Source organism: Macaca nemestrina, chromosome 6 (assembly GCF_043159975.1).
Source record: "Macaca nemestrina isolate mMacNem1 chromosome 6, mMacNem.hap1, whole genome shotgun sequence".
Lineage (NCBI taxonomy): Eukaryota > Metazoa > Chordata > Mammalia > Primates > Cercopithecidae > Macaca > Macaca nemestrina.
In genome coordinates this window covers 158,176,747-158,202,341 of record NC_092130.1, presented here as the reverse complement: position 1 = coordinate 158,202,341, position 25,595 = coordinate 158,176,747, and the positions used below count along the sequence as shown (strand labels likewise).

Here is a 25,595-nt window from a genome sequence, read left to right as displayed (position 1 = left end):
ATTCCCTGTTCTATTTTTCTTCTGTTTAAAATATCAGATAGCTGATGTATTAGTGCATTTTCACACTGCTGTAAAGAACTCCCCAACATTGGTCAATTTATAAAGGAAGTAGGCTTAATTAGCTCACAGTTCAGCATGGCTGGGTAGGCCTCACGAAACTTACAATCAGGGCAGAAGGTGAATCAGAAGTAAGGCACCTTCTTCACAAGGCAGCAGGATAAAGAATGAATGTAGAACTACCAAACACTTATAAAACCATCAGAGAACTCACTCACTACCATGAGAACAACATGAAGGAAACCACCCCCATGATCTAATTACCTCCAACTGATCTCTCCTTTGACACATGGGGATTATGAGGATTACAATTCGAGATAAGATTTGGGTGGAGACACAAAGCCTAACCATATCAGCTAAGGAGCAGATGATAGGGTGGTGCTTTTTTTTTTTTTTTTTTTTTTTTTGGAGTAATAAAATGTTCTAAACTTGACAGTGATGATGGATGCACAAAGATGCACAAATCTGAATAAAAAGCCAATGAATTGTACACTTTTCAGTGGTTGAATTTTATGGTCTGTGAATTATATCTTAATATATGTGTGTTTATTTTTAAAAAGATTATAAAGGAGAAAATCTTTTCAAGTTCTAAGTTCCAAGTTCTGGGGAATCACAGGAAACCAGCCACTCTGACACTAAAGCATTAGAATTGTGAAAACGAATACCAAGTAGACCTACAACAGTGGAAGTAAGATACAGTCCAAATATGATAGATGGTTAAAACATAAGTTCTGAATAATTACTGAATACTTCTAGGATAGAATTCATAAATATATACACACACACACACATATATATATACACACACACACACACACATATAGTAACCATGAAATGGAAAAAGATTAAAATGTGAAGTATGGCCAAGATTATGAAATCTATAACAGACATTCTGGGTCAAGAGGGTAACAATGTAACAGTGTAGTGAGGACTTAGGGAGAATAGATGAATTAATTCATTATGTAAATGATCTCCTGCACAGCACTTGAGATAATAATAATAACATATGACCACAGAGCACAATGGTAATCAACACTGGGGGTTTCCAGAGTTAAAATTACATGTGATATATTTTAAAAGAAGCCTCGTTCTTGACATTCTGTAACCCTCTGTTATCAAGGACTTAGCATGTCACCAGAAGCATCAATCAAAATTGATTACATACTCTAGAACCAGGTCTTGAATGACAGGGCAGAGTTTTCAGTAGCTTCATTTCAGATCAATTCCATCTGAACAACTTCAAACAATTACAGTAAATGTCCTTTAATTATTTCCTTGCTTACCATTTTCCATAATTTTATTTTGGCCTTAACCCCTAAATGCATTGAAGAATACAGTTAAAATTAAATTTTATCAGATTTAATTTTTAGACTTTATATGTCAATTACAGAGCAGATATCAAATATAGATTTTACAAGTACAAATTAGAAAAAATCATTTAATTAGTCAAAATATTTGAAATGCACAAGCAATTCTCACAAGTATATGTGTTTGCAAGAAATAATTAGATAAACTGCTTCAGAGGGGAAAAAAGATTCCAAGGGAGTTAGATAGTAAAAGATGATCATCTGCAAAGAAATGTAAGAAATTTGAATCTCCATAGAAACCTCTCCATGTGAAAGCATTGAGACTGGTTATTTCATGGTAGAAGAGATAACATTGATTGGCTCAATAACTGTATGCCCAAATAAATAAAAGAGCAGAACCAAATATTAAATATTTTATGGGGAAACACTAAACACTCATAATATACTTTCTGTAAGCCTATAAACATTTACCAAATGGGACTTAATCAAGGATACTAGAAAGAGTGGTATATCTTAGTCATATAGGCCATTTATTAATATATCCTATCACTAATAACTAGCATTGTCATAATCATCATCATTCTCTTCACCAGAGCTTGGCATGGCTATTCTCTTCTCTAAATGCATTTATTACCTGGGTCACCTTGCCCAGACCCATGACTTTAAACAACTCCTAAATGTGTTTCCTAATTAATACCTTCGGCCTTGAGCTCTTCATCAAGTATCAGATTTATATAGTCAACTCTCCTTTTAACATCTTCACTTAAGTGAAACATAGGAAGATAAATATTAAATGCTTGATTACACTGCTCTTCCAAACAGCCTTGCTCTTCCTAAGGCCCAGATGGAACCATCATTTGTGTAGTAGCTCAGATCAAAAAGGAAAAAACGAACAGAATTGCTGAATTGCTATTGGGTTCTTTTTTTTTTTTTTTTTTTTTTTTTTTTTTTCCACAAATGCCACAATACATCTATCAGCAAGTTCTGTTGGCTCTATCTTTATAATGTATTCTGACCCTCATATCATGCCCACTGCGAATCCTTTGCTTCCATTGTTATCTCACCCCTAGGGTACAGCAATAGTCTCCTAACTTAGTTGCCCACTGGTAATGCAGCCTGAGCCAGAATTACTGTTTAAAAATGTAAATTAGATCTTGTCAGAAGCCTGCTTCTAATCCTCCAATAGTTTCCCATAACACCCTCTGGATAAAATCCAAAATTCATACCGTGGTGCATAAGTAGCTATGTGATCATATTGCATTCTACTTATTGAAGCTTCTGGCTCATTTTACACATGGTACGTCATTCAGATATTGCTTTTTCTTCAAGTCGTTGAGCTTATACCTACCCTAGTGTCATCATCTACTAAATACATGCATACGTAAAATCTCTCCTGGACACATTTATCTATTCTCTTGGCTTGAAATGTTATCAATATTTCCTTCCTTCCTTCCTGCCTGCCTGTGTGCCTGCCTGCCTGCCATCTTTCTCTGTCTCTCCTTTCATTTTTGATAGAATCTCGCTCTTGTCACCCAGGGTAAAGTGCATGGCATGATCTCGGCTCACTTGATTCTCGGGTTCAAGCAATTCTCTTGCCTCAGCTTCCCAAGTAGCTGGGATTATAGGCACCTGCCACCACGACTGGCTAATTTTTGTAGTTTTAGTAGAGACAGGGTTTCACAATGTTAGCTAGGCTGGTCTTGAACTCCTAACCTCAGATGATCTGCCTGTCTCAGCCTCCCAAAGTACTGGGATTACAGGCATGAGCCACCACATCCATCCTTGATATATTCTTTCTAAGAATTTATTTTATTTATATTTTTTTTTTGAGACAGAGTTTCACTCTTGTTGCCCAGGCTGGAGCGCAATGTCTCCAACTCAGCTCACCGCAACCCCTGCCTCCCGGGTTCAAGTGGTTCTCTTGCCTCAGCCTCCCAAGTACCTTTACAGGCATGTACCACCACACCGGGCTAATTTTTGTATTTTTAGTAGAGATGGTGTTTCTCCATGTTGGTCAGGCTGGTCTCGAACTCCCGACCTCAGGTGACCTGCCTGCCTCGGCCTCCCAAATTGCTGGGAATATAGGCATGAGCCACTGTGCCGTGCCTCTTTCTAAGCTTTTATTTCCATCTGATACCTCTCAGAATCCAGACCACAATATTCAATTTTCTAATAGGCACCTGTTCTTAAAAGCTCTAAAAATTTAACTTATCTACCCTCACCTCCCTTATCATGACAAAAATTCTTTGTTTTTATTTACTAGTACTTCCATTAATCAAGATGCTTATGTCAGTTGACCCGATCAATCATGAAGCATTGTGAATTTTAACTCATAAATACATCTCAACTCAATCTAGCTCTTTCCATTCTAACTGGCAATGCCCTGGACTGATTCAATATTATCTCATGTTTAGGTGATGGCAACATCTTCCTCCCTGGTACTCCTACCCAAGATCTGCTGTCATCCGAGCCACTGCAATGTGATCAGTCTAAAACGCAATGCAGAGACTGTAACTTTTTTGTGAAAGAAGGTTCGGTGTCCTCCTTTACATTTACTTCCTTCTTTAAAAAAATCAAATACACTTAGCATAGCACTCAAAATATTCATTATTTAATACATGGTTACTTCGCTTGTAATCTCCACACCATCTTCGACTAATATCTTGATGTACTGAATTATCTGCATGTCTACAAGCAAGCAAGATCCATTTTGCATTTGTGTATGTTGCTTCATCTTTCAAGAAGGGCCTACCATTTTAAATTGTTTCTCCATTTTGAAGCTAACATTATTTTAAATATCCTTTTTGTGGGTTACATGATCACCATGATCTGCATGGAGGACAATGAATGCCCTTTTGCAAGGAAGTTAGAGTCTCTGCATTGCCTTTGAGAATAATTACACTGGGATTTGCCTTTGTTTATGCTGTCTCATCTCCCACCACAATTCCCTTCCTCCAGCCACACTGATATCTTTGAACATGCTCCCCATATGGGAACCAGAGTTTTAACTAAGTCTGACCATAAGTGTGTGTTCTTCATATGACTTAATTAAACTTACTCCTATACAGAACATTATAGTGATGATGAATATATCAATCATAGAGACACAGAGCATCACTTCAGAAGTCTCTCAAGTGTTGCTGTGGCGGAAGAGAAGTCAAACAAATGCTCATTTGGGACTACCACTGAGACTTCAACCGAAGTCAAATTTATTTATTTATTTTTGTTATTATATATTGGAGCTTAGTGTAAGCCCTCTTCTGAGGGATTTGTATATAAATATGTGATTATTTTCACAGTCCGTGGCTCTTTTAGATTTTAGGGATTTTTTTGTGATAAAGTGGTTATATTTCAAGAGTTTGTTATATTATGATAATCAAATTGTTACATTTTACACACATGTTCTGCATTATTTTGAGCTAAAATACTTGATTTTATAAGCTCCTGAAATTTGGAGGAAAGCAAGCTGGTTCAGATTGAATATTTATCTTCAAAAAGGTGTTCAAGCCACTCACTTTAAAAACATGCAAAAGACATGAATAGATATTTACAAACAAAAATTTCCAAATGGCTGGTAAGACTATGAATAGGTGCCCAATGTCATTGAAATATCAAGAGAACACAAATTAAGACAGCAAGGGGATATCACTGTATGAGTATAGAAATAGTGGAGATAGAAATTATTTAAAATGGCAGTCAACATCAAATGTTAGGAAATATATGAGCAGCTGTAACTTGAACAAATTGATAGTGGATATATAAACAGATTTAAAAAAAAATTTCTTAGTGAAAATTTTTGGCAGTATCTACCAAAGCTAATCATATGTCTACCTTGTGGACTTAGTAATTTGACTCTTAGTACAAACTCAAGAGAATTACTCATATATGTGCCACAAAAAGACATATTAAAATGTCCATAAATGTTTTCTTTATAATTATCAAAACTAGAAACAATAAAAAATATCCATTAATAGTAGACAGAATAAAAACATTTTTATCTTCTTTGTGTGTGTGTTGGAGAGAGAAAAAAAGAGAGACAGGGCCTTTCTCTGTTGCTCAGGCTGGAGTACATGGCATGAACACAGCTCACTGCAGCCTTGACCTCCTGGGTTCATGTGATCCTCCTGCCTCAACCTCCTGAGTAGCTGGGATCACAGGCATGAGATTCTTCCACCTTAGTATCCCAAAATGCTGGGCTTACAGGTATGAGCCACCATGCCTGGCCACATTTTTATATTCACAAATGATGCATTACTACCTAGGGTTAAAATAATTGAACTATTTCTAGATGAAACAATATAGATTAAACTATTAAATGAAATTGCCAGAGAAAAAAGATGATATTCTCAGGATTCTATTTATGTGAAATGCACAAACATGACAAAAACCAAAATCATAATAGTGGTGTTGGGAGGAAGGGGATGTGTAAGCATTGATTGGAAATGGGCACAAGGATGCTTCAGAGATCTAGTAGCTCCTGTCAGAACCTGGAGGCTGATTATGTGAGTATATACTTAGATAAAAGTCATCAGGGCTTCATTTAGGATATATGCAATTTATTATATATAAATTAAACTTTGATAATATTTTACACCAAAATAAAAAAAACAAAAACAAAGCTCTTCTAAGGCACAGAAATCATTGGTTTATCTTACGACACACAATTTACATTACTTACTACTGAAGCCCTCCATGGCTTCTAGTTAATTACCACAGGTGCATGAATTTTTATTACCCTATTATTCACAGTATTATGATTTAGCTAGTCTACATTTTAAAAACTAATTTGATAGGGAAATATTTCTATGGTGACATTTATCTCCGACAAATGAATTATAATTCAAAATTTATTCCTAATTCTTTATAACAGAATTTCCCAAAGTGTAAACTCACATGCTTTCACAATAAAGCATATTTAAAATGAGGAGGAAAGAAAATAATTTAGGCATGAAGAGTAATGATAACTGAAGTAAAAGAAAGTAAGAAGCTTTATGTCCAATTTTTCTTTTAACTTCTCCATCAAGTACAATCCATAAAGTACAATAACATTTCTATTTAAAAGAGAGAACATTGATTAAACGTAATTCAGAAGAGTACGTATTGCTTACAAATTAGAAAAGCAAACAATAAAAGCTCATGATGGCTAAGGAGTTAAAAAAATATGCAGCTTCATTAAATATATTCAAATCTCCCAGTCTGAAAATGATAATAACAAACAAAACACCTAATATTTCAGTGTAGTGATAGTTTTTGCATATGAATCACCTTATCTTTCACTAAGTAGTAATTTGTGGGCAAAGTTTTTGTTTTATGAATTATGCTAGTTTTCCATGGCTATCATAACAGATTACCATAAGCCTGGTGACAACAATACAAATTTATTGTGTAAACATTCTGGAGGGGAAAAGACCAAAATGGATCTTACAGTGTTCACATAAAATATCCACATATACACAATTCTACACCCGTAAATTAGGTGTTTTGAACCACAGTGATAGAGCAAACATAACTTATCTGTATATTCATTCTGCATACATAATTTTAGTTTATAATTTTAATGTATAAAGGTATATATTTTCTTCTATCATATGTGCATAAAAGTTGATCTATTATAGATATTTATTTAAATTAAATTAAAATTACAAGTCTGACTACAAGGGAGCTTGATAAGAAATCACCTCTATTAGAAGAAGGGCTTTTATTCTGGAACAAATAAAGAATTCCTGACCAATCCTACATTTTAGTTTTTGCTTGTCTTGGGGATAATACAAAGGCAGCAAATAAAATAATCCCAGCTGATCATCATCTGAAGAAAGAAGACACCCTCCCACATAACAAATAATCACCATGTTTCAAGAGTTCAAGTGAATATTGCCCAACCCCTTAATAAAATTCCTTCCATGCTCTGTCAAGATCTGGTGAATAAGTCAGAGGCAGAGATAAACCAAACAAAATCTTGCAATGTAGCAAAAGTGAGAACTGCTTTTCTCCATAAATTAGGTACATTTCACTGAAGGAAATAGTCTTCCATCATACTACTACCTTCTTCAAAGCAAAGGCTTATAAGGGGTGATGTATTTTATTTTTCATTTAGAGTTCAACAGTACGAATTTATCTCTATTAATAAAATTGTCAATTGCAGTAACAAGTAAATTTATCTAGCTGTTTTAGTACCCAATGGGACCATTTTCATGTTAAGGCCTGGAATTAAAACAGCAGTAGAAATAAAAACAGGATGACGGATCTAAATCTGTTTAATTTTCTTTGTGTCCATTATGAAACAGATGTTTTCCATATGTTGAACAGAAAAAACCTCAGCCACATTTTAATGATATTGTTTGAAGTAGAAGTTTGATAGTATTTATACATGGAAAAATAACAGGGTTTGGGAGTCTGATTTTGTACCAAGTCTGCCCCTGCTGCTTAGAGAAATTACCACTATCTCGAAACCCCATCTCTACTAAACGTACAAAGAATTAGCCAGGTGTGGTGGCAGGCACCTGTAGTCCCAGCTACTTGAGAGGCTGAGGCAGGAGAATGGTGTGAACCTGGGAGGCGGAGCTTGCAGTGAGTGGAGATCACACTGCTGCACTCCAGCCTGGGTGACAGAGCAAGACTCTGTCTCAAAAAAAAAAAAAAAAAGAGAAATTACCACTATCTCCAAGCTTGGATTACTATATGCAGGTAGGAGATATAATACCTGACAGAGTGTTTGTATGAAAAACATTTAGCAAATAAAATAATACTGTGTTAATGTGGATTTTATGTAGTGTTAATGAAATCAATTTTTATACTTGGGAAAATTTTCCAGTTAGATTTGGTAGCTATTTGCATACATTATATGAATCACTCAGCTAGCATCAAAGTCATACCTATATATTATGCATATATATATAATTCTTTATAATTTAAAAGATAAACAAAACCATTACTTGAATGGAGCAAAACACTTGTATACCATTTTATCACTTTGTGCATTTTCATCAAATGCTAATATTTGGATGCAGTTTGTTTTACCAGTTTCTCTCTCTCTTGTGCATACACACACACATATACATATATAGGTACCCACACATCTGATCCCTGTATATATACACACATAATATGTCTATACACAAACACACAGTTTTATAGAACTATTAAAATTTAAGTTGCAGATATTTTTTCTTTTATTTCTAAATATTTCAATGAATTTTCTAAAAATAGTATTATTTTACATCAACAAAATGGATTTATGAAAATCAGGAAATTTAACATAAGTCAAAGACAATATTGAAATTTTATATGTTCAACCATATTCTTATAATACTTTATTACTGGCTAGCATCTAATCCAGTATATATGTGAAAAAAAATGCATTGAAGTTGAATGCCTTCATACTTCATTTCTTTCATGCTTTCAAGGAAAATAATTAAAATATTAAATACCTTTTTGAAAGCATTGAAAAGCATGCAGATATTTGGAGTTTGTTTTATAACCACTCACACCAAAACTAGATGAACAAAGTAAGCACGTATTTATATGCAAACACACATATGCTACAAACCCAAAACACATTCAAAACGTATTGTGGAAAGTTGCTTTATTTCAAGGTTACTCTAACTACAGCTTGGCTTAGACCCAATTAGTTATGACTATGCATTGGCCATTAAATGATAGTGCATGTTATATAACAGGACAAGAATTCATATGCCTCACTACATTAAAATTCCAACATGAAGAGATTAACACCTGACTGACAATACTTATTACATTTAATCTATTTTATCAGTCTGTGTTGAAAATTATACATATTAGCTACACTACTTATTCATCAAGTTTGTCCACCTGGGTTCAAGGGATCCTCTTGTCTCAGCCTCTGGAGTAGTTGTGACTACAGGCATGCATCACCACGCCCAGCTAATTTTTTATTTTTTAATATTTGTAAACAAAATCTCACCATGTTGCACAAGCTTGTCTTGAAGTCCTGGGCTCAATTCATCCCCCTGCCTCCACCTCCCAAATTGCTAGGATTACAGGCATGAGCCACTGCCTGGCCCAGGGTTTTATTCATGATTTTAATTTTGAAACATATCTTGTGCTTCATTTACTCAATAATTTAAATACAGTATTTCCATCTAGATATTTTTAAATGTGAGTTTTTAAGGAATTCATGATTTGCAATGATTTTAGCCCTTAAAAGTTAAATACAATATTGATGTAGTAATAACTATTTAACATTCATTGCTTAAAAACACTTTGCTTTTTCAGGGGAGTGAACAAACCCACAAACAAAAAACAAACAGCTCGAAGTTTTCATTACATTAAGGACCTGAGGAATCTGAGATGGGTAACTTTCTAAATTCTTTGTAATTACATCTCTGTAGATCTGGCATTAGAATGTGGATTTCTGCTTCCCAGTAGAGCCTGATATTTCTAATGTGCAATTAGAGGAAGCAAAGAAACCTTGTTTATACAAACAGAAAGCTAATGAGATGGTACAATCAATGAGAATTCTTGATCATTTCAGAATTTCAACCACAGTCTTCCACTACTTAATCTTATACCTAACAAAGAATTAGCTGCAGCCAAGTGAATATCCTGAACAAAATTAACTTCTCTCCCATTTGTCTTTATGGTCTGGGTTGAATACAAGAACCTCATTATCAGTGCCTAACCCTTTTGAAAAATCCTTTGTTTTGTTTTCTTTAAATAATTTATCAGGAATTATTCTATTTAGCACTACTCCAATACGGAAATTTTAGAAAATTCTCAAATAAACATATTCTTTCTGTGTGCAGAGACTATTTTTTAGGAAATATTATATTTCATTGTAAATTATTTACCTTAAAAAGTAAAAATTTTTTTTTGGTAAGCTTTTTTACCTTAAAACTCATTTCACACTGATTTTGCTTTTAAGTTTCTTACCTTAAAATTTTTCAATGGTAAGATTTTTACCATAAAAATAATCCAGAAAGATTTTGCTTTACATATGCCCTAGTCATTGATTTAAGATCGTTAAATGAATTTCAGAAATCATATAACACCATTCTTCAATTTACAGATCAAAGACACAAGATATTGTATTAGGCCACTCTGCCATTTAGTGTAAGAACACTCACCAGAAAATAGATTTGTAGACTCTTAGGACAGGTTCTTCCACAAGAACATGCTACCTCCCCCCACATCTTTCCCTAAACACCATTACTAGTATTAGTAAATTGCTTGAATGTATACAAATAAGAAATAAGCATTTAAAAAATTATATTTAATAAGAATCATTAATTCACAATTAAAGAGGGAATATACCATAATTCTTTGTTTCTCCACGAGTTTATTTACATTGATTCTGAGTATAGGTTGTGAAAAAACTTGAAAAGCACCATAGAATCAAGTGTGTGCAGAGCTCTAAGTAGCAACATGACTAGAGAACTCGCAGTGAGGATACTACCTAATCATTACAGAAAGCTCCGTTGTTGTCCACAGTATATACTCCTCTGTTTTAAGAAATGAGATACTACCTTTTAAATATTAAAACTTATGTTCAAGAAATGTGAAATCTAAACCATTATTTTTACCCAGAAGGAAATTTTCATTTAGGCTCAGGGAAAATCAGACCCCAAGGACGTTATGGCATATATAACAAAGTTTAATTGAGAAAAGATAAATTCAGGCCTAGGAAGTAGAGTGGAGGCTACCAGGACAACTTCATGGGAAAGAATCATGCAGATAAAGGAAACTGGGAAATGCGGTTTGGTAGCAATGGAAGATGCAATCAAGGAGCCATACGGAACAAAAAGGAAGACAGACATTAACACCTATGCAATGAGTCCCGTCAAAAGAAACAGTGACAGATTTTGGCCAACACTTTGTTAAAAAATAAGCCAAACTGCCATAAAGGGGAAAAATAAACACAATCAGTTATCTACACTAGCACTTCATTTGTATGGCAATGGCATAAAGCCAGGATATAAATAGATTACTTGAATGCTGTCAATTAGTAGTAAGCCTTAAAGAAACTTTTTGATGAAATTTGTTGTCAGCTGTTGCATTCCCTAAAGATATAGTTTTGGCACAGGATTTTATCATCATTTCAGTGGGAAGTATTTGTTAATATATTGCAAGTGGCTTGCTGGGCAGAGAAGGGAAAACAACCCTGATTGCTGACAATATTTACATAAATATAACTAGTCAGCCAGGCTCTCCTCCCCAACAGTGAAGGCTGAGGTTCTAAAACTCTTTGCAAGGGTAAGGAAAAAAACAACAACAAACAACAACTCATTTTCTCTGCTCTAAATTTTACCAATTAGAGATACCTCTCCCATTAATAAATAACAGAGTGTATAATAATATTAACTATCCTAAAATATTTGTAAACCTGGCTTCAGGGGTTTACTCTGTAAATCTAGCCAGAGAAATTATAAATATAGAAATGTTTTATGCAAATATATGCATATTTCAACTTTATGATAATGAAAAGCTGAAGATAAAACTAAACCAAAAATTGTAGCATATTTAAACTATGAGAACCAGTTAAAAAACAAATGTAAGAAATGAAAGGAAATGATGTCTCTCAAAGGATCATAAATATTCCAGATACCTTTTATCTAATCATCTATCTTGTGCACCAAAATCTCACATCATGTTCCCGAGGAGGACTACCTTAGTATAAGTCTTTCCGTTTTACAAACGAGGCAGCTGTTTCTCACAGCAATCAAAGATAAAGTTATTCAACCAGGAGTGATGGCAAACCATTTATATCCTAAAAATCCACACATCATTATTTTTACAATTCACTGTTTCATTTTGTGAATATTGTTTATAATCTATTTAAACATGCTTTATTTTGCCATAGGCTATTAAAAAATAGAAAATCACGTACTTTAGAGTAAATTACTCTTTACAAACAAAAGTACTTATCTTGAAAATGACGTCAGTGCCTCATGTGAGCCGAATGTAATAATGCTTCATTTCATTTTAATAAACTTGGCTGATTTAAAATATTCAGTCAAATGACAGTTTATCACCCACTTTAATGTCATAAAATTTTTGCAGCTTTCTTTAAACTTTAGTACATAGTTCTGTTAAAGTCTTCATTTCATCTATGCAGTTTTTTGGATACATAATGAGCCATGATATAAGAATTATTTTATAATCACATAATTATATATAAAATCTCAAAGTCATTGAGTAGTTACTCATTTTGGTCAAATTTCAACTTTTTTTTTTTTTTTTTAACTAAGGGAATTTCTTTCACATGGCTTTAGGAACTTGTATAAGTCACACAAATTTCCTGGTGTTAGATATTTTTATTTTTGAAAAGGAGGTAGAACTCTAGTACATAAATTCCTTTCATTATGTGGATTACCATGTATTAGCATAATGGTAAAAGACATTGAAATATAATTTAAATATTTAATGGATTATCAATTTTCAACAATAGGTCTTTAGTTTTGAATTCTCCTAATACCTCTCTAACATACACAGCATGATTGTAGCATTTGTTTCGTAAACGAAAAGCAATTATAAGTAACAGAGATAGCAATGTTGTATTAGTCCATTTGTATAGTGTTATAAGGAATTGCCCAAGACTGGGTAATTTACAAAGGAAAGAGCTTTCATTGACTCACATTCAGCGTGGCTGGGGAGGCCTCAGGAAATTTACCATCATGGAAGAAGGCGAAGGTGAAGCAAGGTACCTTTTTCACAAGGCAGCAGGAAGGAGAAGTGCTGAGTGAAGATGGGAAAAGCCCCTTTTAAACCATCAGATCGTGTTAGAATTCACTCACTATCACGAGAAGAGCATGGGGGAAACGGCCCCTAAATGATTCAATTACTTCCACCTGATCTCACCCTTGACGCGTAGGGATTATGGGATTGCAATTCAAGATGAGCTTTGGTGAGGACATAAAACCTGACTATATCAAATGTTTATAAGCAAATACTGTCTATTTCTTACAACAATACTAGTAGTAATAGTAATTAGGTGTTTCCTGTGCTCACTTAAATTCTCTCTCTTTAACATCACAATAACTGCGTAAGGTTGTTATCCCCATTCTACATATGGGAAAAACAAGTAATGGACAGGTTAAGTAACCTGTCCGAGATTACAGAAGTAGGTTTCAAGACCAGGTAGTTTAAATCAGTATTGTACACATATTACTATGAATCCAGCAATAATGTCTTATATTTCATCAGAATTTGAGTTTAATTTCAATGTAGCAAAATGTCTATGTAACATGCCAATATAATTTAAATAAGTTTTGGGTTTTGTTTGTTTATTTGTTTTACAAATGGGGTCTCACTGTATTGCCCAGGAGTGCAGTGGCTATTCACAGGTGTGATCACAAGTCACTACGGTCTCAACTCCTGGTCTCAAGTAATCCTCCCTCCTCAGCCTCTTGAATATCTAGAATTATAAATGTGCACCACCGTGCTCAGCACAACCGTGTTTTTGAACTCACAATCCTTCAACAAAACTATGGACAATAGTAGAGAATCGCTAAAAGTAAACCATGGCCTGCTTCCCATCACCATCTTCTACCCAGCACAGCTTCTAGCCTCACAAACAGGATGCCTCCGTATGTTCTCAATATATTGATTCTATATGTTTTCATCAAGCATCTCATAGGAATGCAATATTCTAGCTGAAAATTGTATTTCCTAAAATCCCTGGGAGAAGAATTTAAGAGACTTAGAGGGAGCAAAAACTGGAAGAAAGTGGATTATACCAAATAGGATACAGATGATATACTAATCAGAGAAGTAAAACAAAGTAATGATATTGCAGAGAAAGAAATATCTAATGAGCTTCACAGTTGTTTGGGTGTGCCATGCTATATGTGTGGTTTTTCACTTCTTATTACAGAATCATTCTTGATAGCATTTCTAATGTTTAAACCTTCCTCATCTTAGTAAAAATGCTCTTATATTCTTATTGAATATCTTCTTTCCAGATACATCCCCCTGGGACTCCAGCCCACTGATAAAATGACTTCCTCACACGAAGGCAACTTGTTAACTCAAATTCCTAAATTTCATAAACATGTTTTACTTTTTTTCATTCATCCTCCATCTTTATTGGTAGCTGTTGACCATCCAAATTATTTCCTTTCCACAAACTATTTGTCTCTGGCCCAACAGTGCTATCTTTCGGAAAGCCCTTTCTTAGTCTTCACTCCTTTTTCTTCTTCCAAGCAGTTATTTAATGTTGAGAATTCTCACGGTGAAATATTGAAGTTATTTCTTTTTTTTTTTTTCTTATGCAATCTCCTTAGGTAATAGCATCTTCCTACTTGACTCAATGTTAAACCTCCAGCCCAGATGCTTTCTGCCTCATCTATCCAATTGCATACTTCGCATTCCTACTCTGATGTCTTAAAGGTACCTCAAAGGCAACATCTCAAGAATAATCCCATATCAATCCTGCCAAACATGGTGTTTCTTCATTCTTACTTATCTCCGTAAATGGAACCAATTCCAATGCAGTTGACAAATCTCACACTTGAGACTAATTTGAACACTCTTTTTTTAAGTCACCACCTATGTCTAATCTATTCTCACAGTCTGGTAATTTTATGTTTTGTGTAAGACTGTGGGCTTTCTATATCTCTCTATCTTACCAGTCCCATTCTTAGATAACCTCAACCATTTTTAAATTAACTTACTGCAAGAGTCCACTAATTTGGTTCTTTCTTAATTGATTCTTACTTACCTTCAATGTATTCAACAAACACCACCAAGGGTGACATTTTTATGACATTGTGTCCATAAAAACTACCTATAATCCTTCAATGGCAAATAAATATTATGTGCATTATAGTTGTATATATGTGTATGCAAATTAAATTGATGTTTTATAAAAGTTATAAAAACAATCTGTGGTTTTCTCTAGTTCTTAAAGACAGAAAATAGAATGCATAATATAACCTACAAGACCTTGCATATTCTGTTCTTATATCTGACTCTAACTCCCTCTGACTTTCTGCCCCAATTTGCACTTTGGCTAATATCTATCTGTTCAGTGGCTTTGCTATGCCCCTCCTCTATTCCTGTATCAGGATCCTTGCACACATTAGTCCTTCTACACAGAATGTATAAGAGGTACTTCAATTAAGTAATGTGCACTTTCTTTGTGAATACAGACTTTTGCATTTGTGAATTCAGAGTAAATTATGCCCCCCAATTTTCTTCTTTTCTCTTCTTGAATTTCTGCATTCTAGTCTTTGTGTGTTAAGAGCTGAAAGTCATAACCACCTAATTATTTAGTGTCCAGCTCTCAGCAGAGAGGATAATTCCTCTCTGTGGCTGGTTGTCCCATCATTTCCTCAGATCTCAACAGAGAGAATAGCTCCTCCTTGCTAGACTGGTCACCCCAGTGAATGTCCAGCTCTCCACAGACAGGGGAGAATATTGGAATTGTACTCTAAGTAAAATCAGTGACTTGGGTGAGGGGCTTAATGTGAGACACTTTGGAAATCAAATTTCCACCATCAATAGTTAGGAATGAGCAGCCTGCTGGCCTGGGCACTGGATCTCCTATGTTCTACTTCCTGACACTGGAGGCCGTGTGTGTTCAGACTTATTTATTCTGATTTGCACTAATATGGATTCTGCTTTAAAAGTCTAAGTGATACTAAATAATTAGGTGGTTATAAATAGTTACCTTCTTAGCTGGATAAGTGCTAGGATATCCAGAATGAACAAATTTTTATCCAGGCCTCCAATGTAATGGTTAAAAGCTTCATGGAATTTTAAGAATCTATTCACTTCTTTGCCCTGAAGATTTGAAGTATGTTATAAGGATAAATACGCCCCATGTCTGATTTACAGATTCACAATAATCACTGCCAGTAATTCACTTCATTTACTTTGGCTTTTTTTCCCACTCAGATGTACATTTAGGTCGTATCAAAAAACTGGAAATAAATGCTCTTAATATCAAAGTGATTATTTCATTCTTTGTATTATAAGGAGGGAGAGAACATTTAGATCATATAAAGAAACAAAAATCATAATTCCTCAAATCATTCATGATTTTATAAAAGCCATAATTGCTCAGCAGATATAAAAATACCACTTTGTCATTTTTTCAATAAAAATTGAACATTTCCCTCTGTATTCCTCATTTAAATTGTGCTACTTAGTCATTCTAATTTATTTTATTATCAGCTTATACTTTTTATTATAGAAATAGTAAATCTTTTAATCTAATCTTTCTAACTTTAGTTCTATAATTAAAGTTTTATAAAAGTCCCATTGAAGAAACAATGTCCACTATTTGGGTGATGGGTACACTAGAAGCCCAACCCCACCATAAATATGCAATATGTAGCAAAAAAGCACACATACACCTGAATCTAAAATAAAAAATTAAAAGGAATTTACCTTTTTTAAAATCTCTATTGTTACATGGCCATAATCTGTTTTCTGTTGCTTATAACAGAATACCTGAAACAGGGTAAAGAAAAGGAATTTATTTCTCATGATTATAGAGGCTGAGAAGTCCAAGGTTGAGGATCTCCATCTGGTGGGGGCCTTCTTGCTGATGGAGACTCTCTGCAGTCCTGAGGAGGTGCAGGGCATCATGTGGTGAGGGCAGCTGAGTGTGCTAGTTTGGGTCTCTCTTCCTCTTCTTTTAAAGTCATCAGTCTCACTCCTATGATAACCCATTAATTCAGTAACCCATTAATCTGTGAATGTGAGCAGAGCCTTCAAGATTTAACCCAGCCTCTCAATATTGCCACATTGGGGAATAAGTTTCAACATGAGCTTTGAAAGGGACATTCAAATCATAGCAGCTGTGTCTGTTGTTTATCTGTCTTTTTCTATCTGTCATCTCAGCTGTATCTCCACTCTTTACTCTTTTCTCCTCCATCCTCCTCTCATCTTTTTTCGATTCCTCTCTCTTTACTCTCTTGGTCTCTCTCTTCTCTCTCTCTTTCTTATAGTTTGATTTTGTATTCAGCTTTAAGTTACCTCCATATTTTTTCAATACAGCCAGTATTTACTTTCACTTGAGGCACCAGGATTCATTACTGGTATAGGTCTTCAAATGTGTTATCATAACTCTTGCTCTTTTCCTCTGGCTGATGAGAATAAAATTACATTTTTTTCCTTTAGCCATTTTTCATCAAGAATCCATTCTCAAATACAGCATAGTAATATACTTTCTCCTTAAACAGATCTGTAGATGGGTCAAAATACAGTTAATTTTGCAGACTGTAAGATGAAACTTCAACCCAGCAACTGTTACTAGAAGAATAAAGAAAAATTGTTTTTTCTCTCATTTGAAGCTGAAGGGAAACACTAATCGTTTTAAAAGATTAAACATACATATTCAAATTCAAAATTAGTGATATCGTAAGGGTAGAACTGGCCAGCGAGATGGCTTCTGGGAAAAGAGAAAGAATATGTATTTGTGGCAGACACAGCTAGTTGCCCACCCAATACATGTTCTCCCCTTCTTGTTTAATAAGGAAGGACAGGCGTGGTAATATATGCAACTAAAAGGTTATGTTTCCTGGTCTTTCTTGCAACTAAAGGTGGCCATGTGTCCTAGATTTGACCAATGAAGTGTAAGCAGAAGTCACTGGGTCTTGTTCTCAGCAAACCTTGTCTAAATGGCAGATTTGGTCTGCATGAACTTTTGTCATTTGTCCCTCATATCACCTGCAGATATATGGCAATGAAGATTTCATACCGTGGAACTAACTTTAAGGAAAAACTTTGCTGATCCTTTATTTTAATGTGTAGCCCAGCACCAAAACTTCATAACCACACACTTCCAAATTTCTGCTTATATGAGGAAAATACATTCTCTATTGTTTCAGCAACTGTGATTTTGGTTTCATGTTATGAGCAGCTGAGTTTATTTCTAACATTCAGTAATTATGCTATGGCACAGAAATAGGTCAAAATTATGAAGTAGGCTGTACATGATAAATCTGGTTATAACACTTCCATAATACTTTCATGCATTGATTTTCACTTTTAATTAAGCCATTTTTCTTAGTCTTTTTTATTATGATCACCAACCGAAATGTGTGTGACAGGAGTTATGCAAAACGAAAAAAGGTTGAAAAGGAAGGAGACATTGGCGGGTGGCCCTAACAGAAAAGTCCAGGAGTGCTTTTCTAAGATCCCGTACTGTAAGCCTTTAATCAAGATGTAGACCCAGCAGCTTTTTGTTTGTTTGTTTGTTTTAGAGACAGAGGCTTGCTATGTTGTCGCCCAGGATGGTCTCCAACTCCTGGTCTCAAGCATTCCCACTACCTCAGCCTCCCAAAGCACTGGGATTACAGGTGTGAGCCACCATGCCCAGACCCAGTAGCTCTTTAAAGTCTGTTTTCATCAGAATAAGACTTCATGATTGCAAAAGTATCATATTTTTAAATAACATTAAGAATATAGGGATAAGAATAAAAAAGAAAGCTGCCTCTACCACCTACAGATAACCACTGTTCTCTTCTTAGATTATAAATTCTTTCTAGCTCTCTTCTATATATTTCTATATATTATAATGTGCCATTTTAAAATACCAATACATTTAATAGTGGAAATTATGTAATCATGTTGATTTATACCACAGGGGGGTTATTAAACTCTTATATTCTCAGGAATTACAGTGCTTTGCAGGCTCTTTCTGTAATAAGTATTAGTGGCCAGGCGTGGTGGCTCACGCCTGTAATCCCAGCACTTTAGGAGGCCTAGATGGGTGGATCAGGAGGTCAGGAGAGCCAGGCCATCCTGACTAACAAGGTGAAACCCCGTCTCTACTAAAAAATACAAAAAAACTAGCCAGGCGAGGTGGCGGGCGCCTGTAGTCCCAGCTACTTGGGAGGCTGAGGCAGGAGAATGGCCTGAACCCGGGAGGCAGAGCTTGCAGTGAGCTGAGATCCGGCCACTGCACTCCAGCCTGGGTGACAGAGCAAGACTCCATCTCAAAAAAAAAAAAAAAAAAAAAAAACAGCTGGGCATGTTGGTGGGCGCCTGTAGTCCCAGCTACTCGGGAGGCTGAGGCAGAGAATGGCCTGAACCTGGGAGGCGGAGCTTGCAGTGAGCCGAGATCGTGCCACTGCTCTCCAGACTGGGCAACACAGCGAGACTCCGTCTCAAAATAAATCAAAATAAATAAATAAATAAATATTACTAAGGCAGAGTTCATAAGTATTTCCTTGGTATAAATTTCATGTGAACTGTACATATTTTAAAAGTTTTTATATATTTTAAAAATAAACTCTAGACTTTTTATTTGCACTTTCCTCAGTAACTTAGGTGGTGTTTCCTCCCGTTTTTCATTTCAACAGGTTAGGTATCATTCAAAATGAAAATTGCCAATCTTACTAATAAAATGGAATCTTTATTTTGCATTGTAGCAGGTTTTATTTTTTTTTCTTTTAAAAATTCTTCTGGTCATCTTCCACTAGAGAAATTATAATACATGCGTATCTACAATCAATGTACTTATTTTTCTATTAGTTAAGATAGGGTTACTACTATAGTATGAAATACGTGTGTGTGTATAAATATATATATATAAAATGACAAAACTATAACAGAACTTTAGTTTTTGTTTACAAACAATTTCTTTTTTGTAACTTTATTGAGGTAAAATTGATACAAATAAGTGCATATATTTAATGTATACAGTCTCACTAGTTTGGACATATTAATACACCCATGCCACCACCATAATCAATGTAATAAACACATCCATCACTCCTCAAAATTTCCTTTTATCTCTTTGCTGTGTATGCGTGTGTTGAGGAGTAACACTTACCTTGAGATCTAACTGCTTAAATTTTTAAGTGTACAGTGCTGTATTGCACTATATTGTACAGCAGATCTCCAGAACTAATTTGTTCTAAACACCAAATATACAGACAGTAAATGGAAAATAGAGTAGGTCAGATATTCTCACCTTCAGTACTACTGGCACTTGGATTAGAGTATTCTTTCTTGTGGGGACTGTCCTGCTTAGCATAAAATATTTAGCAGGATCACTGACTCCTACTAAATGCAAGTTGTTTACTCCCCAACATGAAAATCCAAAATTTCTTTGGATGTTGCCATGTATCCCTCAGGGAACAAAATGTCCAGCAACTGAGAACCACTTGGACAGAAGAAGATGTTTATAGGCCAAGACTGGAAACAGTGCTTATCATTCAGCTTAGAATCCGCTGGCTAAAATTCAGCCATGCAGCCATGTCAACATAAAGAGATGCTGGTAAAGATAAGCCAACAGTGAACAAAGGAAACAGTGGAAAAGTGGCCAATAACAAAGACTCTAGGCAACTATTACACAACTTTATTACTTTTTTCTCAATTTTTTTTTTCCTTTTTGGGGGTGGGGTATTGACATTTCTTAGGAAAAGAAACATATTTTCTGCTTTGTTTTAATTTTGCCAGAATCACTACCTCAGTCCCCTTTACAGGCTCCACCTAAAATACTTTCTCTGTATTATACCATCTTCACTGAAGCATTTATATATATAGGAAATTTATATAGGAAGCACCATCTCTTTGTCTGCCAACAAAGCTAGCAAATCAATTACTGTTGAGTTTTAAAATTTTCATGCTATCAACTGTTGGACATTAATCTGCATATTATCATAACCAAGAATATAAATGTAGGGCTATGGTTTAAATGTGTCCTCCAAAGGTTTGTGTGCTGGAAAGTTAATTGCTGTTGTAACAGTATTAAGAGGTAGGATTGTAAAGAGATGATCAGGCCAGGATGACTTTGCTCTCATGAAGGGATTAATGCCATTATGGGGAGTGAGTTAGTTATCTCGGGACTAGATTTGTGATAAGAGGATGAATTCAACTTGATGTTCTCTTTTTGCCTCCTGTGCTTGCTTCCACCATCCACCCTTCTGCCATGGGATGATTCTCACTGGATGCTGTCACCATGTTCTTGGACTTCTCAGCCTCCAGAACTGTGAGCAAAATAGACTTATTTTCTTTATAAATTACCTAGTCTGTGGTATTTTGTTAAAGCATCAGAAAATTAAATAAGACAGGTGGAAAAACTTTCTCAGTCACATGTTGGAAGCCAGATGCATGAGACTGGATATGATCCAATCAATGTCCAGTTTAAATTGTCAAAGTGTTTGAATTTTGCATATTCCTCTACTCTCTTATTGAAATACAGTATAATTATATGTTCTATTTCTAAGCATATGAATAAAGGCTAAATTTATTTTCCTAGTTATTTAAGTGTTCAAATACCTTGCATCATATTTTATACCTAATGTCATTGCTGACCACTGCCTAAACTCCTTACCTTTAATTTCCTAATTGCTGTAATCTGTCTTTTTGATTTGGGGCATTTTTCTTTTCATTTTTTCTCTTTTGGATCTTTCATATTTAATATACTCCTTGTAACAAAAGTCAATTATCAATACTCCAGCTCTTATTGTGATACCTCCAGTCTTTCTGAAATCATAAGGGTATTTACAGTGCATTATGAAACACATAATTGATTTTATACTGTCATTTGGATGATTACTTTTTAAGAACATTGCATAGAGTTTGCATTAAAACAAACTTGATTATTTTTTAAACAAACATTATTATATTGTTCCCAAATGCCTATTATAATTTTAAGTAGAGTAACAACTTTTGGCAAAACAAAGGTTCTTCCTGGAATACTTAATGAATATAAACTATTTGCACTTAATTATTTTCTTGGTTTGTAAAAGATTGCGGTCTTAAATAGCCTGCCCTGGTTAATATACTTCCTGTGCTGCTGCTTGCTTGATTAATATTAACTTTGTATCTTTTCATTTCTTCATTGTATAATGGTAAATTTTGTATCCTGGAGCAATCTTAACACAGATTTTTTATTAATGTACTTTTCATTAAATTGATTTTACTACAATATTATGTCTTGCATAGTTTTTGCTTATTTCTAATGATAAGGATATTTACCTAAGCTCACTAGTTTTCCTCATACCACAGATAATTAAGTGTATTTATGTGTGGTGCCTTTAAAAATAATTTATGTAAGTGAATATGAACTCAGTCTCCAGAGTTCTTGAATCACCTCCCTATCAATGAACTTGAGTGCTTGCTTATAAAGATAATTTTAAGGATTAATAGTAATAAGGAAAAACAGTTAACTGTATATTTACATTCTAGTGAAACTGATGACAAAAAGGTCAATTACATTATAGATAACTCTAAATAATACACTTAATTGAGCAAGCGAGTTCACAAAAAATAAAGAAAAATCTAAGATCTTTTAGACTGGAATCTCTTTATGCAATACCAAGTCTGTGACAACATGTCTAGGTAACAGATGACTATTTTGAGAAGTTTTCTCCTTGTAGAGGCACTTCAAAAGTAACAGAACAATTCTGTGTGGTTATAAGATCCAGAACTGTCATAAGGGCCAGAACACAGAGAGGCCCTTATCTGTAGACTAGTAAAAGCTTATTTCCTTTTAATAAAATAGTCTTAATGCTAAAATTCAAATAAGACTTGATACAGTTTGGCTGTGCCCCCACCCAAATCTCATCTTGAATTCTGATGTTGTGGGAGGGATCTGGTGGGAGGTAATTGAATCATGGGGGCAGGTATTTTCCATGCTGTTCTCATTATAGTGAATAAGTCTTAGGAGATCTGATGATTTTAAAAAGAGACATTTCCCTGCACAAGTTCTCTTCTCTTGTCTGCCACCATGTGAGACATGCCTTTCACTTTCTGCCATGATTCTGAGGCCTCCTCAGCCATGTGGAACTGTAAGTCCATTAAACCTCTTTCTTTTGTAAATTGCCCAGTCTCACGTATGTCTTTATCAGCAGCATGAAAATAGACTAATATAGTAAATTGGCACCAGGTGTGGGGTGCTGCTGAAAAGATACCTGAAAATGTGGAAGTGACTTTGGAACTGGGTAACAGGCAGAAGTTGGAACAGTTTGGAGGGCTCAGAAGAAGAGAGAAAAATGTGGGAAAGTTTGGAACTCTCTAGAGACTTGCTAAATGGCTTTGACAAAAATTCTGTTAATGATATGGACAAAGAGATCCAGGTGGAGATGGTCTCAGATGGAGATTAGGAACTTGTTGGGAACTGGAGCAAAGGTGATTTTTGTTATGTTTTAGCAAAGAGACTGGTGGCGTTTTGCCCCTGCCCTAGAGATTTGTGGAACTTTGAAGTTGAGAGAGATGATTTAGGCTATCTGGCAGAAGAAATTTCTCAGCAGCAAAGCTTTCAAGAGGTGACTTTGGTGCTGTTAAAGGCATTCTGTTTTAAAAGGGAAACAGAGCATAAAAGTTTGGAAAATTTGCAGCCTGACAATGCTATAGAAAAGAAAATCCCATTTTCTGAGGAGAAATTCAAGCTGGATGCAGAAATTTGCATAAATAACAAGGAGCCAAGTGTTAATCACCAAGACAATGGGGAAAATGTCTCCAGGTTATGTTAGATAAAAGAGACCTTTGAGGAAGCCCCTCCCATCACAGGCCCAGAAGTTTAGGAGGAAAACATGGTTTTGTGGGCTGGGCCCAGGTTCCCTGTGCTGGGTGCAGTTTAGGGACTTGGTACCTTGCTTCCCAGCTGCTCCAGCCATGACTAAAAGGGCCAAGGTATAGAGCTTGGGCTGCTGCTTCAGAGGATGGAAGCCCCAAGCCTTGTCAGCTTCCACATGGTGTTGAGCCTGTAGGTGCACAGAAGTCAAGAACTGAGGTTTGGGAACTGCCTAGATTTAGAGCATGTATGGAAATGCCTGAATGACCAGGAAGACATTTGTTGCAGAGCTGGGACCCTCATGGAGAACCTCTGCTAGGACAGGGAAATGTGGGGTCAAAGCTGTCACACAGAGTACCCACTGGGGCATCACCTAGTGGAGCTCTGAGAAGAGGGCCACCATCCTCCAGACTCCAGAATGGTAGATCCATCTTCAGCTTGCACTGTGTGCCTGGAAAAGCCAAAGACACTGAATATCAGCCCATGAAAGCAGCCAGGAGTAGGGCTATATCCTGCAAAACCACAGGGGTGGAGCTGCCCAAGGCCATGGGAACCTACCTCTTGCATCAGTGTGACCTGGATCTGAGACATGGAGTCAAAGAAGATCATTTTGGAGCTTTAAGATTTGATTGTCCCGCTGGATTTAGGATTTGCATGGGATCTGTAGCCCCTTTGTTCTGGCCAGTCTATCCCATTTAGAATGGCTGTATTTACCAAATGCCTGTAACTCCATTGTATTTAGGAAGCAACTAACTTGCTTTTGATTCTACAGGCTTAGAGACAGAAGGGACTTGCCTTGTCTCAGATGAGACTTTGGACTGTGGACTTTTGAGTTAATGTTGAAATGAGTTAAGACTCTACGAGACTATTGGGAAGGCATAATTGGTTTTTAAATGTGAGAACATGAGATTTGGGAGGGGCCAGGGTCAGAATAAGTTTTGGCTGTGTTCCCACCCAAATCTCATCTGGAATTCCAACATGTGTGGGAGGGACCCAGTGGGAGGTAATTGAATCATGGGGGCAGGCCTTTCCCATGCTGTTGTCACGATAGTGAATAAGTCTCATGAGATCTGATGGTTTTAAAAAGGGGAGTTTCCCTGCACAAGCTCTCTTCTTTTATCTGCCACCATGTGAGATGTGCCTTTCACCTTCCACCTTGATTGTGGGGCCTCCCCACCCATGTGGAGCTATTAAGTCCATTAAACCTCTTATTTTGTAAATTGCCCAGTCTTATGTATGTCTTTATCAGCAGTGTGAAAATGGACTAACACAAACTTTAAATACATATTTGTATATATTTTACTCATGTGTCTCATATATATATACACACAGGCATATATATACTTTTATGTATATGCTTTGGGGATATTAAGACTGAAGTATTTTAATTTTACTGGATTTTATATTTTATAACTTTAGAAATATCTTCAGATCCATTAAAGAACACAGAAAGCAGCAAAGCAGTATAGGATATCTTAAAAATAACTATTTACATGAATTATTTTACACAAACTTGAACTGATAATTATTCTCAACAAATTCAAACACTAATAAAATAATATATTCCTCATCAGTACTTTTTTATTCTCAGTGTTTTTATTCTCATTGTTGTAACAGTAAGCATGCAATTTTCTAATATTTAATAAATAAGATAATGCAAAATGGCCAGTAAATATTATTGAGGCAAAAGTCACCAGAAAATTAAACTACTATAAGCAATATGTTTGCTATCGACAGGAAATTATTAGTTTACAGCCCTAAATATCCTGTCATGAATTTTG

General features: G+C 35.3%; 1 protein-coding gene and 1 long non-coding RNA gene across 3 annotated transcripts in view; one reads left to right on the top strand and one right to left on the bottom strand.

Moving 5' to 3' along the window:
• The window catches only part of LOC105472967 (cadherin 12), a 1,136,463-nt gene that overhangs the window by 938,561 nt on the left and 172,307 nt on the right, over positions 1 to 25,595 (bottom strand). The window contains exon 1 of one of the 2 annotated variants that reach the window (XM_071099075.1): positions 12,974 to 18,718. The exons of the other annotated variant lie outside the window; for it this stretch is intronic. The gene's annotated coding sequence lies outside the window, so the exon portion shown is untranslated. Of the gene's footprint in view, positions 1 to 12,973; positions 18,719 to 25,595 lie in introns of those variants that run through there. 2 annotated transcript variants of the gene reach the window in all.
• Positions 679 to 20,564, top strand: LOC105472969 (uncharacterized). The gene is made up of 3 exons (XR_011625104.1): positions 679 to 745; positions 9,615 to 9,693; positions 20,429 to 20,564. It is a non-coding gene; the product is annotated as an uncharacterized lncRNA (long non-coding RNA).